The 15,824-nt window shown below is 36.9% G+C and overlaps 1 protein-coding gene across 1 annotated transcript in view; it reads left to right on the plus strand.

Annotated features, from left to right (window-relative positions):
• The window catches only part of ANKS1B (ankyrin repeat and sterile alpha motif domain containing 1B), a 1,110,621-nt gene that overhangs the window by 457,910 nt on the left and 636,887 nt on the right, over nucleotides 1–15,824 (plus strand). The window lies entirely within an intron of this gene.

Genomic DNA, 15,824 nt, shown 5'->3' on the forward strand with positions numbered 1-15,824 from the left:
ATACACATCTGCATTTGACTTGAGGATCTTTGAAATATTAATGCATAAATATTTGTAATGCCTAATTTAAAAAATATTGTTTTATAAGATAGTCATGAGTATTTTAATGGTAGGAGAAAGATCTATAAGAACAAACTTCATAGTTTGGAAGTCAAGGGCTCTCCAATTCTTCCATATCTATGTTGAGTCCAGAACTACTTAACACTTTTATCAAATAAAACTATATGTAGTCTTTCCAGTTCATGTGTGAATAACTTATATGCAGAAACTATTTCATAAGGAGAAATATGGATTTTCCATTTTAAAAACTTTATACTCATTCCAATATATACTAGCTACTAGGAATATACTAAGAGTTTTATAATTTTGTGTCTTTTAGTAGAAGATGACTATATATGTTAATCCTTTGGCAAATATCTCCATATAAAAATGATATAAATTGAAGTGCTAGAAGTAGAAAATATAAAGATTTTTAAAAATTTCTTCCTTTCTTTTAATTTAACATCTAGTAACTGTAAGAGTTTAATATGTAGCAAAATTAGATTCTATTTGTTCCTATTTTCCACCCATTGAATTTTCTTCAATACTCCATAAAATGATGATTGTTTAAAAAAAAATCAGTACTGCCAATGGCCTGAGAATAGGAAAATGCGCATTGATGTAAAGATGAGAAACTAAAGAGCTATTAGGCTCTTGGCTTCACCTGTAACTTTATGCTTCTTCTTGCTTTATTTCTAGTGTAATGTCCTAGGGGAAAATGTAATCAATTTGAAATTTAATAGATTGTGTTTTAATTTCAGTTCTCCCATGTAAGTGTGAGACTATCTCTAAATCTCAAGTACGTTGTAAAATGGAAAGAGTAATAGCTACTTCTAATACCAACTTATAGGCTTAAATGAGATAAATCAAGTTCCTAGAAGAGGGTGTACTCCTCTTAAGCATCTGATACTTACTCACACCCACTTTAACTTCCTTGTAGTGGTCATACTTTTTTTTTCCTATCTATGTTTGTCTATAACTCTACAGCAAAGGAATGGTATTTTGCTTACCCAAAGCCCAAAGCCAAAGATAGGAAGTTCTACATCTTTAGAATAAGTCTTAAACAGATTAACTATTATATTCATGAAAAAAAAATGTACCTCATTTAAATTTTTTTTCTTTCATTGAAAAGAAAAAAAATAGAAATTGTTTTCAATTTTTATGATATCTGTAATAAAATGTTTAATAATTTCTACCCCTACTGAGTTGTCATCTGGACTCCTGCAGATCCTTTCTTTATACTGTTTTAAAAGTGATCAATGCACAGAAGTATGAGAATCTAACTCAAGAAGGTGAACTGATCCCAACTTTTTACATCCTCTCCCTCTGTATGTACAATTAAAATTGTAAAATAAATATAAAAATAAAGATAAATCCATAGCAGTGATGAACAGTGAGTACTACTAGGAGAAGCATTTGGGAACTTCTGAAAGATAAAGACAAATGGCATTGGATTTAGACAGAGATTAATCAGGACAACTAAAGAACCTCAGCGTCTTATACATGGAGCAATTGGCTTTGTTTTCTTACCAGATGGTAATAACTATCCCAGTAAGGGGAAGAGTCTGCTGAAGCCTCTACTGTGGGAATTGAAGCAAGAGAGAGATGGGCAGTGTCCTAGGTAATTAAAAATGGTTGACCAAAAACACCAGATGTTTGAGGAAAATTAACAATTAAAAAGAGAGGAACAAAGATCAACAAACAAAGTAAATGACCTTTGAGAAAACAGAATTAATGACAGAAAAAGATTGTAATCAATATCCTTAGATTTGAGAGGGTTATTGAACTCATAATGTTAAGAACAGATTATTTTTTTTAAATGGAATATTTGGAAAACAAGAAAAGTTATTGAAAATTAAAAATATGGGGTGCCTGGGTGGCTCAGTCGGTTAAGCATCTGCTCTTGGCTCAGGTCATGATCCCAGGGTCCTGGGATCGAGTCCCACATTGGGCTCCCTGCTCAGGGGGGCGCCTGCTTTTCCCTCTCCTTCCCACTCGTGCCCTCTCTTGATATCTCTGTCTCTCACTCTCAAATAAATAAATAAAATCTTTAAAAAAAAAAATTAAAATTAAAATATGATCATTACACCTAAAGTCATGATAATGTGGCTAAAAGTTTTGTGCCTTATCTTATTTGTTCACTGATATATCTCCAGAGCCTAGAACAGTATCTAACACATGGCTAATGCTCAGTAGTATTTTTTTTAACAAATTGATGAAAGTGCTTTAGGATACCAAATTGTAGAATAATACCAGAATATAAAACAAGGAGGATCAAAGAGATCCAATGTCTGTTGACTAGGAGCTCTAGAAGTAGGGGGAGGAGCCATAACAGTGATTAAGAGAGTATAGTATTAGCACAGGAATAGACAAGTAGATTAACAAGAACATAGTTCAGTCAAAAAATGTAAATGCAATTTATATTTGGAAATTTAGTGTATGATAAAGGTGAGATTTCAAATCAGTGAGGGAATGATGGTATTGGGCAGTAAGCTATTATTCTGGGAAAAAATGCTTAGAACTAAATTTTTTTCACCATCTACACAAGATATTCCAGGTGGATTAAAGTTCTGAAAGAAAATACTACTGATCTAGCTTCCCATTTTTATGACCCACCTCATCCTCATTTTAAAAAGTATTTAAGAAAGCATCTGATTTTATTACCATTGGCTTGATGGGACTTTGCTTCATATTGATATAGTTTATCAGTGGGCTAATGTTTGGAAAGTCTGTCATTTCCACATATTTCTATGGATGTCACTAGCTAATTTTCTGACATTCAGCTGTCTTTAGGAACTCATTTTGAAGGTTGCTTTTTCTTGGAGATTTAATATCACCCTGTCTTTTGCTAGTGCTTTTTCTTTGTACTGACACCAAAGCATCCCTCTAGTCCTATTTGACATTTTATTAGGAGGTTGATGAGGTCCCTTTATAATTAAGTTAATTCAAATGATTTAAAATCCACTTAAATCTAAGTAAGTGGATTTTTAAAATGTCCAGTAGTTTAAATAACTTGAAAATAATAGAAAATGAAGCATAAAAGTGGATATTTGAAACTTAGATTCTAATTCAGAGAATATTTGGAAGTAAATGTACCCCTATGTTACCTAAATCTCATCCCAGTCAGGAATTATGTGTTCTCATTTTATTTGTATGTGAATCATATCTAACTGGTTTGCAGAAATGCCATGAAATTTTTTAAAGTCGTATCAGAATATGTTATATTTCATTTATATCTTTACAGAACATAAAGATAATTCTTAAAATAATAGGCTCTGATTAAGAGAAACTACAATAAGTATAGGAAATGCATGTCATCCTGTACATTATACCAGTGAATTTACACATTAGTCCCTTTTAGGGACTAAGATGGCACTGGCTTCGTGGATGTGGGAACCAGTGCAGTCTCGTTGGGCCCCACACAAAGAAGGGCCCCATGCTTGGGGTTTAATGCTCTTAGGTTGCTGTCTAAAATTCTTACTGTTTTTTATCTCTGAGTTTGTGTTTTGTAAGTGAAGTCTGTGGGAAAACGGAGCTTGGGCCCATCTGTGGTCCCACCTCCTACATCTCCCCACCTTCCTGGGAGGATTTCTTGGCCACTTGCTCCTATAATTGCAGTGCTTCTGGCCAAGCCAGCAACTGCTGATGCAGGAGTGAGAGCCTGAGTGTGGGGAGGATGAAGGTTGGGTGCATGCACGCATTTCCAGGGCAGAGCCACCTGTGTACCTATGAGGATGTTCTCTCACCCTGTGAGTGTCCCCATGCCCAAGGGAATAAGATATTAAGTAGCAAATAAGACCATGGAAGACAGGAAAATGTTGTGGTTTTTGTCCTGCTTTTAGGACAAAGTGCCCCACGTTTTCATGTTGCCACTGGTTCCAGCAACTCTATGGAGCTGCCTCTGACTATTTCAGTCATTCACATAGCTGTTCCATTTTAGCTCCTCAGAGACATTTCCTAATCAATCTATAGGGTCACCAACTTTTTCTGTAAAAGACCAGAGAATAAAATAATTCAGCCTTTGTGGGTCATATGGTCTCTGTTATAACTACTCAGCTCTGCTATGGTAGTGTGAAAACAGTCATAGACCACATGCAAATGAATGGGTATGTGTATGTTCCAGTAAAACTTTATTTATGGACACTGAAATTTGAGCTTCATATAATTTTCACCTGTCACTAATGTTATTTTTATTTTTTTCTTTAACCATTAAAAATGTAAAAACCATCCTTAGCTCACAGGCTTTATAAGAATTAAAGCCTGGATTTGGCCCATGATCTATAGTTTGCTGACTCTGTTAAGTAAATATATGTGGGAGCAAGTCCTTTGGAAAGTAGAGAGATATGAGTGTTGGGCCACAAGGGAGGGAGATGTTTTAGAGTAGCCACAGTGGACACAGGTGCAACTCATTTTACACATTGAAACTTGGAAATTTTATTTGTAATTTCAGTGAATTTGTGAAAACACTTTCTTTCTTGTACTGTATGGCTTAGCAAGATTCCATCACAATAGTTAGAAAAATGGAATGTATTAAAATCAAAGTTTGAGTGAATATTCCAGACTCATCTTCTCTAATCTCCATTTTTAATATTGTTACCATCTCTTTATTCTTTTTTCCCATTGTTGTTATTTCATTTCTCCACATAGCTACCTTTTTTTAATCCCACCTCTGTCCGTGCTTTGAGGCACCATCCACTTGTCTCTAGATTTGAACACATGAACCTTTCTTCTAATCTAAGCCCTTCTGCTAACTATGTAATCTTGAGTAAATTCTTTAATCTCTCTAATCCACTGCATTGTGCTAGTTAGGGTAAGTTATGCTAGCTGCCACAACAGACAAACCCAGAATCTCAGCAGTTTAACATAAAGGAGGTTTACTTCAACTTCTCACAAAGCCCATTTTGGGTTGAATGACCCTCCTTCATCCTACAACTACATCTTCTGGAGAGTAAGTGGGGCATAGGGACTGACGAACAGTCATTTGGTCAGGATTAGTCACACATCCCCAACCTAAATGCACATAGGCTAGGAAATAAATGGGAACCTCTATTTATGATTTTGTTGAGCACTAAAATGATGTGCAAAGTGATCCCTTAGAACAGGGGTTTGTCAATGAATGTTTTCTCTACAGGACAGACAGTAAATATTTTAAGGGTTGTGAATACTATGGCCTTTGTCACAACTTCTCAACACTGACACTGTACCATGAGAACAACCATAGATAATAAATAAATGAATGGACATAGCTGTGTCCCAGTAAAACTTATTTTCAGAAACAAGAGGCAGATCAGATTTGGGCCACAGATATGGCCACAGGCCATAGTTTGCTGATCCCTTTCTTAAAGCATGACTAACATATAATGATTCTTCATCTTCTCAGATACTCAGAGAGCTTTGGGCAATAACTCCCCCATCAAAGTTCCTGGCTAATAATAAACAGACAGTTCTGAAGAAGCAAATAAGAATGCGGTTGGATGATCACTGATCCATGGTTTCTTCTGTTGGAATTTCCATTAGCCTGTCTCCCTTCCTCCAGTTATTTTATTTGAAGCCATGTTACAGTGAGATCATAGCACTCTGCTCAAAGAAAGAAAGGGAAATACCACATAGATTTGCATAACCATGAATTAAGCAGTCTATACTGAATCCCAGGAGCATATGAGCATACATCTTGTATACTTCTGGTATAGGAATGCATACATTTCTGTTTTTCACCACAAAACAAAACAAAACAAAACAAAACTTATCTTCTGGCATCTACCCAAGCAAAAATCTGTGAGTCACCCTAGACTCCTTCCTTAAAATCAACCTTCACATCCAATCAGATGCCAAGACCTGAAGAGCTAACCTTATTAACATCTCCTAAAAACATCTGCTATCTCCAACCCTGTTGCCACTGCTTTACCTCAGAACCTCACTGTGTCTTGGTTGGAACTCTTTAACATCTTCCTAATTGGTCTCCCTTCCTTTAATCCAGCCTTGACCAATCCATTCTCTAAACTGTTAAAATGAGCTTATTAAAATGCACACCCAACCATGAAATCCTCTTGCTTGGAAATCATTCTGGGATTCCTTAAAATATTTAGGTTAAAGACAAACTGCTTAACCTTGGCATTAGAACCTTTTATGATTTGGACCCCTGCAACTTGTAATATCTCATGGCTTAAAACCACCACTCCCTCACATTCTCTGCACTACAGCTATTATGAACTATTTGTAGTTTGTACTTTTCTTCTCCCCAACCTCTTTTGTCTGTCTACCATCTCTGCTTCACTGAGATTCAACTCAGCCATCAATCACCTGCTTGTGGAAGCCTTTCCTGATCCCCTCCCTAAAGTAGAGGCTCACCTTTTATATTTTGTGCCTCCACTTATCATAGACCTTATCACTGTATAATACTGCAGTAATGCATAATCCTTGGATTGCTTGTTTCTTCCTTCATGCACCATCCCTTCTCCCACTTCAAGTCTATAATAACCTGGAGAACAGGGACAATGTCTTATTAGTCTTATTCCTATCACACTGCTTATCAAGGTATCTGCAATTTAGTATACACTAAGCAAATATTTTTAGAATGAATCAATACAACAACAACAACAAAATAGCCTGTTTGCTTTCATGATTGCATAACAAATTGTGATTTCAACATACTTAGAGCTTTGGATAGTCAAGTTCAGAAATATGTGTTTAAGAAACGGAAGTAGCCTGGGTGGCTCAGTCGGTAAACCGTTTGCCTTCTGCTTGGGTCATGGTCCCAGGATCCTGGGTTCAAGTCCGGTGTAGGGCTCCCTGCTCAGTGGGGAGTCTGCTTCTCCCTCTCCCTCTGCCCCTCCCCCCACTCATGCTCCCTCTCTCTTTCTTCCTGCTCTCTCTCATAAATAAATAAATAAATAAATAAATAAATAAATAAATAAATAAATAAAATCTTTAAATAAAGAAACAGAAGTAAATGAGGGTTACAGAAGGGAGGGGGTTGAGGGGATGGGGTAACTGGGTAATGGGTATTGAGGGCACGTGTTCTGATGAGCACTGGCTGTTATACACAACTAATGAATCATTGAACACTACATCAAAAACTAATGATGTACTACACGTTGGTTAACTGAACATAATAAAAAAAATTAAATTAAAAATTTAAAAAGTAAAATTAAACACCAAAAAATGTATCTTCAAGGCTAAACTCTAAGCACAAAGAAATTACTTTAGGTCTAGTGAATTTTTTCTAATTTCCATTTATTTATAACTTTTTCTTTACCTTCACATCCAACTTATTAGAAGAATTGTTCATTAAAAAAAGAAACAGAAGTAAAGGAGTCATATGTATCAGTTGGCTTGATCTTTATAAAGTTTATGAGAAGGAACATTATACAAATTTTGTCCATTGCTTATATATGAAGTGAAACAAAATCATAACATAATATGATAAAACAAAATGAAGATGATGGACGTACTTGTGTTTCCATTGGAGCCGGTGTCATATTTCATGCCTTTTAATTACTGTTATATCATCTATTAGAAAGAACATGAATGTGAAATTGAGATTCATTAGCCCCAAGGACAGACATTTGATGAGAAACTAAGCCTGACATTACACCCCAATCTTTCATACTTCAAAATCAACTGAATCCTATGCAGGTACTAATTTGAATTCTACTACCGAGTTGATATGTCATAATGATAAATGACTTGCTTATATAGCAATGCCCCTAAACCTCTTTCATAAAAATATGGTAATAGTGAAATAGTAAAGCATAGTGTGATGATTTGCACCCTTTATATAAAAAAACCCCAATAAAATAGAGACCTTTTCATTATCATTGTATATATTAGATTATAGACTAAATGATATCTACTTAAAAAAAAACGTGATAAACTGGAAGAGAGAGGGTAACCTGAATATTTTGCAGAAAAATAATCTATGGAGTATAGTGGTTAAATTATCAGGTATTTGAGAGCAGTGAAAATGTTAGTAAGCCAAAAGTTTATTGTACTTTGGGGATAGTAAAATACAGTAAATTTTATTTATTTTTATTGTTTTTTAGTTTTATTATGTTATGTTAGTCACCATTCATTACATCATTAATTTTTGATGTTGTGTTCCATGATTCATTGTTTGCATATAACACCCAATGCTCCATTCAATATATACCCTCCTTAATACCCAAAACTAGGCTAACCCATTCCCCCACCCCCTCCCCTCTAAAACCTTCAGTTTTTTTCTCAGAGTCCATAGTCTCTCATGGTTCATTTCCCCCTCCAATTTCCCCCACTTCATTTTTCCCTTCCTACTAGTTCTTCTTCTTCTTCTTTTTTTAACATATAATGTATTATTTGTTTCAGAGGTACATGTCTGTGATTCATCAGTCTTCCATAATTCAGAATGCTCACCATAGCACATACCCTCCCCAATGTCTATTACCCAGCCACCCCATCCCTCCCAAACCCCACCACTCCAGCAAAACTCAGTTTGTTTCCTGAGAATTCCTCATATCAGTGAGATCATATGATACTTGTCTTTCTCAGATTGACTTATTTCGCTTAGCATAATACACTCTAGTTTCATCCACGTCATTGCAAATGGCAAGATTTTGGTTTTTTGGTTTTTTTTTTTTTGATGGCTGCATAATATTACATTGTATATATACATAACACATCTTTTTTATCCATGCATCTGTTGATGGACATCTTGGCTCTTTCCATAGTTTGGCTATTGTGGACATTGCTGCTATAAACATCGGGGTGCACATACCCCTTCGGATCACTACATTTGTATCTTTGTGGTAAATACCCAGTAGTGCAATTGCTGGGTCATAGAGTTGCTCTATTTTCAACTTTTGAAGAACCACCATACTGTTTTCCAGAGTGGCCGCACCAGCTTACATTCGAACAGTGTAGGAGGGTTCCCCTTTCTCCGCATCCTCGCCAACATCTGTCATTTCCTGACTTGTTAATTTGAGCTATTCTGACTGGTGTGGAGTGGTATCTCATTGAGGTTTTGATTTGGATTTCCCTAATGCTGAGTGATGTTGAGCACTTTTTCATGTGTCTGTTGGCCATGTGGATGTCTTCTTTGGAAAAATGTCTGTTCATGTCTTGTGCCCATTTCTTGATTGGATTATTTGTTCTTTGGGTGTTGAGTTTGATAAGTTCTTTATAGATTTTGGATACTAGCCCTTTATCATATATGTCATTTGAAAATATCTTCTCCCATTCTGTCAGTTGTTTTTTGGTTTTGTTGACTGTTTCTTTTGCTGTGCAAAAGCTTTTTATCTTGATGAAGTCCCAATTGTTCATTTTTGCCCTTGCTTCCCTTGCCTTTGGCGATGTTTCTAGGAAGAAGTTGCTGCGGCTGAGGATGAAGAGGTTGCTGCCTGTGTTCTCCTCTAGGATTTTGATGGACTCCTGTCTCACATTTACGTCTTTCAACCATTTTGAGTCTATTTTTGTGTGTGGTGTAAGGAAATGGTCCAGTTTCATTCTTCTGCACGTGGCTGTCCAATTTTCCCAACACCATTTGTTGAAGAGACTGTCTTTTTTCCATTGGACATTCTTTCCTGCTTTGTCAAAGATGAGTTGACCATAGAGTTGAGGGTCCATTTCTGGGCTCTCTATTCTGCTCCATTGATCTATGTGTCTGTTTTTGTGCCAGTACCATACTGTCTTGATGATGACAGCTTTGTAATAGAGCTAGAAGTCCAGAATTGTAATGCCACCAGCTTTACTTTTCTTTTTCAACATTCCTCTGGCTATTTGGGGTCTTTTCTAGTTCTATACAAATTTTAGGATTATTTGTTCCATTTCTTTGAAAAAAGATGATTGTATTTTGATAGGGATTGCATTGAATGTGTAGATTGCTCTAGGTAGCATTGACATTTTCATATTGGTTCTTCCAATCCATGAGCGTGGAATGTTTTTCCATTTCTTTGTGTCTTCCTCAATTTCTTTCATGAGTATTTTATAGTTCTCTGAGGACCGATTCTTTGCCTCTTTGGTTAGATTTATTCCTAGGTATCTTACAGTTTTGGGTGCAATTGTAAATGGGATCGACTCCTTAATTTCTCTTTCTTCTGTGTTGTTGTTGGTGTATAGGAATGCCACTGATTTCTGTGCATTGATTTTATATCCTGCCACTTGACTGAATTCCTGTATGACTTCTAGCAGTTTTGGGGTGGAGTCTTTTGGGTTTTCCACATAAAGTATCATATCATCTGCAAAGAGTGAAAGTTTTACTTCTTCTTTGCTGATTCAGATGCCTTTGATTTCTTTTTCTGGTCTGATTGCTGTGGCTAGGACTTCTAATACTATGTTGAATAGCAGTGGTGATAGTGGACATCTCTGCTGGGTCCCTGACCTTAGGGGAAAATTTCTCAATTTTTCCCCATTGAGAATGATATTCACTGTGGGCTTTTTGTACATGGCTTTTATGATATTGAGGGCTTTTCCCTCTATCCCTACACTGTGGAGAGTTTTTATCAAGAAATGATGCTGTACTTTGTCAAATGCTTTTTCTGCATCAATTGAGAGGATCATATGGTTCTTGGTCTTTTTTTTATTAATGTATCACATTGATTAATTTGCAGATGTTAAACCAACCTTGCAGTCCTGGAATAAATCCCACTTGGTCATGGTGAATAATCCTTTTAATGTACTGTTGGATCCTATTGGCTAGTATTTTGGTGAGAATTTTTGCATCCATGTTCATCAGGGATATTGGTCTGTAGTTCTACTTTTTGATGGGGTCTTTGTCTGATTTTGGGATCACAGTAATGCTGGCCTCATAAAATGAGTTTGGAAGTTTTCCTTCCATTTCTATTTTTTGGAACAGTTTCAGGAGAATAGGTATTAATTCTTTAAATGTTTGGTAGAATTCCCCTGGGAAGCCATCTGACCCTGGGCTCTTGTTTGTTGGGAGATTTTTGATGACTGCTTCAATTTCCTTAGTGGTTATGGGTCTGTTCAGGTTTTCTACTTCTTCTTGGCTCAGTTTTGGTAGTTCATACATCTCTAGGAATGCATCCATTTCTTCTAGATTATCTAATTTGCTGGCTTATAGTTGCTCATAATATGTTCTTATAATTGTTTGTATTTCTTTGGTGTTGGTTTTGATCTCTCCTCTTTCATTCATGATTTTATTTATTTAGGTCTTTTCTCTTTTCTTTTTGATAAGTCTGGCCAGGGGCTTATCAATCTTGTTAATGCTTTCAAAGAACCAGCTCCTAGTTTTGTTGATCTGTTCTATTGTTCTTTTGCTTTCTATTTCATTGATTTCTGCTCTGATCTTTATTATTTCTCTTCTCCTGCTGGGTTTAGGCTTTATTTGCTGTTCTTTCTCCAGCTCCTTTGGGTGTAGGGTTAGGTTGTGTATTTGAGACCTTTCTTGTTTCTTGAGAAAGGCTTGTATTGCTATATACTTTCCTCTTAGGACCGCCTTTGCTGCATTCCAAAGATTTTGGACAGTTGTCATTTCATTTTCATTTGTTTCCATGAATTTTTTTAAATTCTTCTTTAATTTCCTGGTTGACCCATTCATTCTTTAGTAGGATGCTCTTTAGCCTCCATGTGTTTGAGTTCTTTCCGACTTTCCTCTTGTGACTGAGTTCTACTTTCAAAGCATTTTGGTCTGAAAATAGGCAGGGAATGATCCCAATCTTTTGGTACCAGTTGAGACCTGATTTGTGACCTAGGATGTGATCTATTCTGGAGAATGTTCCATGGGCACTAGAGAAGAATGTGTATTCTGTTGCTTTGGGATGGAATGTTCTGAATATATCTGTGAAGTCCATTTGGTCCAGTGTGTCATTTAAAGCCTTTACTTCCTTGTTGATCTTTTGCTTAGATGATCTGTCCATTTCAGTGGGGGTGGTGTTGAAGTCCCCTACTATTATTGTATTGTTATCGATGTGTTTCTTTGCTTTTGTTATTAATTGCCTTATATAATTGGCTGCTCCCATATAGCAGCATAGATATTTACAATTGTTAGATCTTCTTGTTGGATAGACCCTTTAAGTAGGATATAGTGTCCTTCCTCATCTCTTATTATAGTCTTTGGCTTAAAATCTAATTTGTCAGATATAAGGATTGCCACCCCAGCTTTCTTTTGGTGTCCATTAGCATGGTAAATGGTTTTCCACCCCCTCACTTTCAATGTGGAGGTGTCTTTGGGTCTAAAATGAGTCTCTTGCAGGCAGCATATTGATGGGTCTTGATTTTTTATCCAATCTGTGTCTTTTGATTGGGGCATGTAGCCCATTTACATTAAGGGTAACTATTGAAAGATATGAATTTAGTGCCATTGTATTGCCTGTAAGGTGACTGTTACCGTATATTGTCTGTGTTCCTTTCTGTTCTATGTTACTTTTAGGCTCTCTCTTTGCTTAGAGGACCTCTTTCAATATTTCTTGTAGGGTTGGTCTGGTGTTTGCAAACTCTTTTAGTTTTTGTTTGTCCTGCAAGCTTTTTATCTCTCCTTCAATTTTCAATGACAGCCTAGCTGGATAGAGTATTCTTGGCTGCATATTTTTCTCATTTAGTGCTCTGAATATATCCTGCCAGTCCTTTCTGGCCTCCCAGATATCTGTGGATAGGTCTGCTGCCAATCTAATGTTTCTACCATTATAGGTTACAGACCTCTTCTCCTGAGCTGCTTTCAGGATTTTCTCTTTGTCTCTGGGACTCGTAAATTTTACTATTAGATGTCGGGGTGTTGACCTATTTTTATTGATTTTGAGAGGGGTTCTCTGTGCCTCCTGGAATTTGATACCTGTTTCCTTGCCCAAATTAAGGAAGTTCTCTGCTATAATTTGCTCCAATATACCTTCTGCCTCTCTCTCTCTTTCTTCTTCTTCTGGGATCCCAATTATTCTAATATTGTTTTGTTATGGTATCAATTATCTCTTGAATTCTGCCCTCATGATCCAGTAGTTGTTTATCTCTCTTTTTCTCAGCTTCTTTATTTTCCATCACTTGGTCTTCTCTATCACTAATTCTCTCTTCTGCCTCATTTATCCTAGCAGTTAGAGCCTCCATTTTTGATGGCACCTCATTAATAGCCTTTTTTATTTCAACTTGGTTAGATTTTAGTTCTTTTATTTCTACAGAAAGTGTTTCTCTAGTATCTTCCATGCTTTTTTCAAGCCCAGCTAGTATCTTTATAATCATCATTCTGAACTCTAGTTCTGACATCTTACTACTGTCTGTATTGATTAGGTCCCTGGCAGTCGGTACTGCCTCTTGTTCTTTTTTTTGAGGTGAGTGTTCCCATCTTGTCATTTTGTCCAGAGGAGAACAGATCAATGAGAGAAGAAATTGCTAACAGGGTAACAATGACCCCAGAAACATATACACTAAACAAATCAGAAGAGACCCAAAACCGGGGGAAAAAGAAAGGGAAAGAAAGGAAAAAAAAAAAAGAATAGGATCAAATATGATCAGGCTGGTGAATAGATCAGTGCCACACAGTAGATTTTGGGCATATTCTGGTCTGTTAGAAGACTCTGTCTCCCAAAGTTTTAAAGAAAGAAAAACTTATATATGTACAAAAATAAGGGTAAATACGATGAAGGTATGGAATATGACTGTAAAGATGAAAATTATAAAAGATTTTATAAAAGGAATTGATAAGAAGTTCATTGAAAAAAGAGAGAAGAGAAATTAAAAAAAAAAAGGGAGAGAATGTGATTAGGCAGGAGACTAGAACAAAGCCATACACTAGAGATTTAGAGCATATTTTGGTCTGTTAGAAGAAACTGTATCCCAAAATTTTAAAGTGAGAACAACATATATATATATATATATACAAAAAATAAGGTTAACTACAATGAAGGGATAGAATATGACTCTAAAAGTGAAAAATAAAAAAGATTTTTAAAAAGGGGATTGATAACGATGTTGGTTGAAAAGGGGAAAAAGAAAAATTTTAAAAAAATAGAAAAAGAAAATTTTAAAAATCAACTTTGAACGACTAAAGAATCAGGGGGAAAAAGCCATGAATTCTATGTGCAGTATTCCCCTAGCGCTGGAGTTCTGCCATTCTCATTGATCAGTAAACTTGGTCTTGGCAGGCTGTTCTTGCTGATCTTCTGGTGGAGGGGCCTGTTGCTGTGGTTCCCAAATGTCTTTGCCAGAGGCGGAATTGCCCCGCCCTTGTCGGTCCGGGCTAAGTAATCTGCTCGGGTTTGCTCTCAGGAGCTTTTGTTCCCTGCAAGCTTTCGGTACAGCTTTGGAGGATGAGAATGAAAATGGCAGCCTCCCAATCTCCACCCGGAGGAGCCAAGAACTCAGGGCCCCACTGCTCAGTGCACCCCCAGAGAAAAGAAGTCAATCATTCCCATCTCCCCGGTCTTCTTCCGCACTCCATGCTCACCTGGCCTGTGATCAAGCATTTCTGTCTCCAGAACATGACCCCGTTTGGAGTCTCCAAACCAAGGGAGATTCCTGTGGTGCGCTCCCACACGCTGCTCCTCCCAGGGGAGGAAGGGGAGTCTCCCCAGATCTGCCACTTGTTGGGTCCCTGCTGGAAGAGCAGTGGCCCGACCGTGCCACAGATCACGGTTTATGGAACCCCGAGCTGAGAGCCCACTCCTTGGCTCCATCTTTGCAGCTGGCTTCCCCGCTCTGATACCTGGGAGCTCTGCCGCACTCAGGCACCCCTGGTCTTCCTGTGACCCCGAGGGTCCTGAGACCACACTGTCCCAGCGAGTGTTCCATGCCCCGCTTAGCCACTGGAGTGACGTCCCTCAGCAGAGCAGACTTCTAAAAGTTCCGATTTTGTGGTCTGCTGCTCTATCACTTGCCAGTAGTGCCTGACGGAAGCCCCCTCCCCCGCCGTCTATCTTTCCAAATATCACCTCAGATTCACTTCTCCACACGTCTTACCTTCCAGAAAGTGGTCACTTTTCTGTTCAGAGAGTTGCTGCTATTCTTTTCTTCGATCTCCTGTTGAGTTTGTAGGTGTTCAGAATGGTTTGATCCCTATCTAGGTGAATTCCTGGGACCAGATGAAATTTAGGTCTCCTACTCCTCTGCCATCTTGTTCCTCCCCCGTGTGGTAAATTTTATTGTAAAGAAATTGCAGTTAATGTCTTGTTAATTATTATAGGAGATTGTTAATATTTCAGTAATGTGAGCAAAAATAAGAAGTAAGAAAACTTGGATTGATTCTTAGGAAATGCACACAATTCTGAGAGCCAAAAAGACCACAGTTTTAAAGGACATTGTTAGAAGTTCTGCTAGGCAGGAAGAAAAGTGTATATAATTAAAACTATGGGGGAAAAAACCCAGAAAACTGCTATATGGAACAATCCATTACTGGTAAAGTATATAGATTATATCTGCTATTGCTCCATGATTTTAACTTTTATGTTTAAATTGGCTTTTCTTGCTCTTTGGAGATTAATTAAAATCCTTAAAAAAGGAAATCAAAGTTCACAACAAATACCATGTAGATTCTTAAGTGCTGGGAAATGTTCTATGTAACTTTACTTAATTCTAATTATCAAATTCCAGCATATGATACTTGGGGTCAATATCTAATGCTATCAATTTTTTGGACTATATAGAGATCAAAAAACAGAACTGCTTTAATTATGCTTTCAATGTTGCAAGAGCTCTTTTATTATTAGAGTCTATATCCTCAGGGTCTGGCAAATGTCATATGCTTAATAAATGTTAGTTAAATGAAAGGTGACTTAGAATTGCAACTTTCCGAATTGATTATTAAGAGAAATTCTATGTACTGTATTTGTACAGTCTTCTGGGGAAATCTAACAAAAAAGTCTAAGTTATTT

The sequence above is a fragment of the Mirounga angustirostris genome, unplaced genomic scaffold, assembly GCF_029215605.1.
Source record: "Mirounga angustirostris isolate CCGP_5_RB_7025 unplaced genomic scaffold, mMirAng1.0.hap1 SCAF_5, whole genome shotgun sequence".
NCBI classification, from domain to species: domain Eukaryota; kingdom Metazoa; phylum Chordata; class Mammalia; order Carnivora; family Phocidae; genus Mirounga; species Mirounga angustirostris.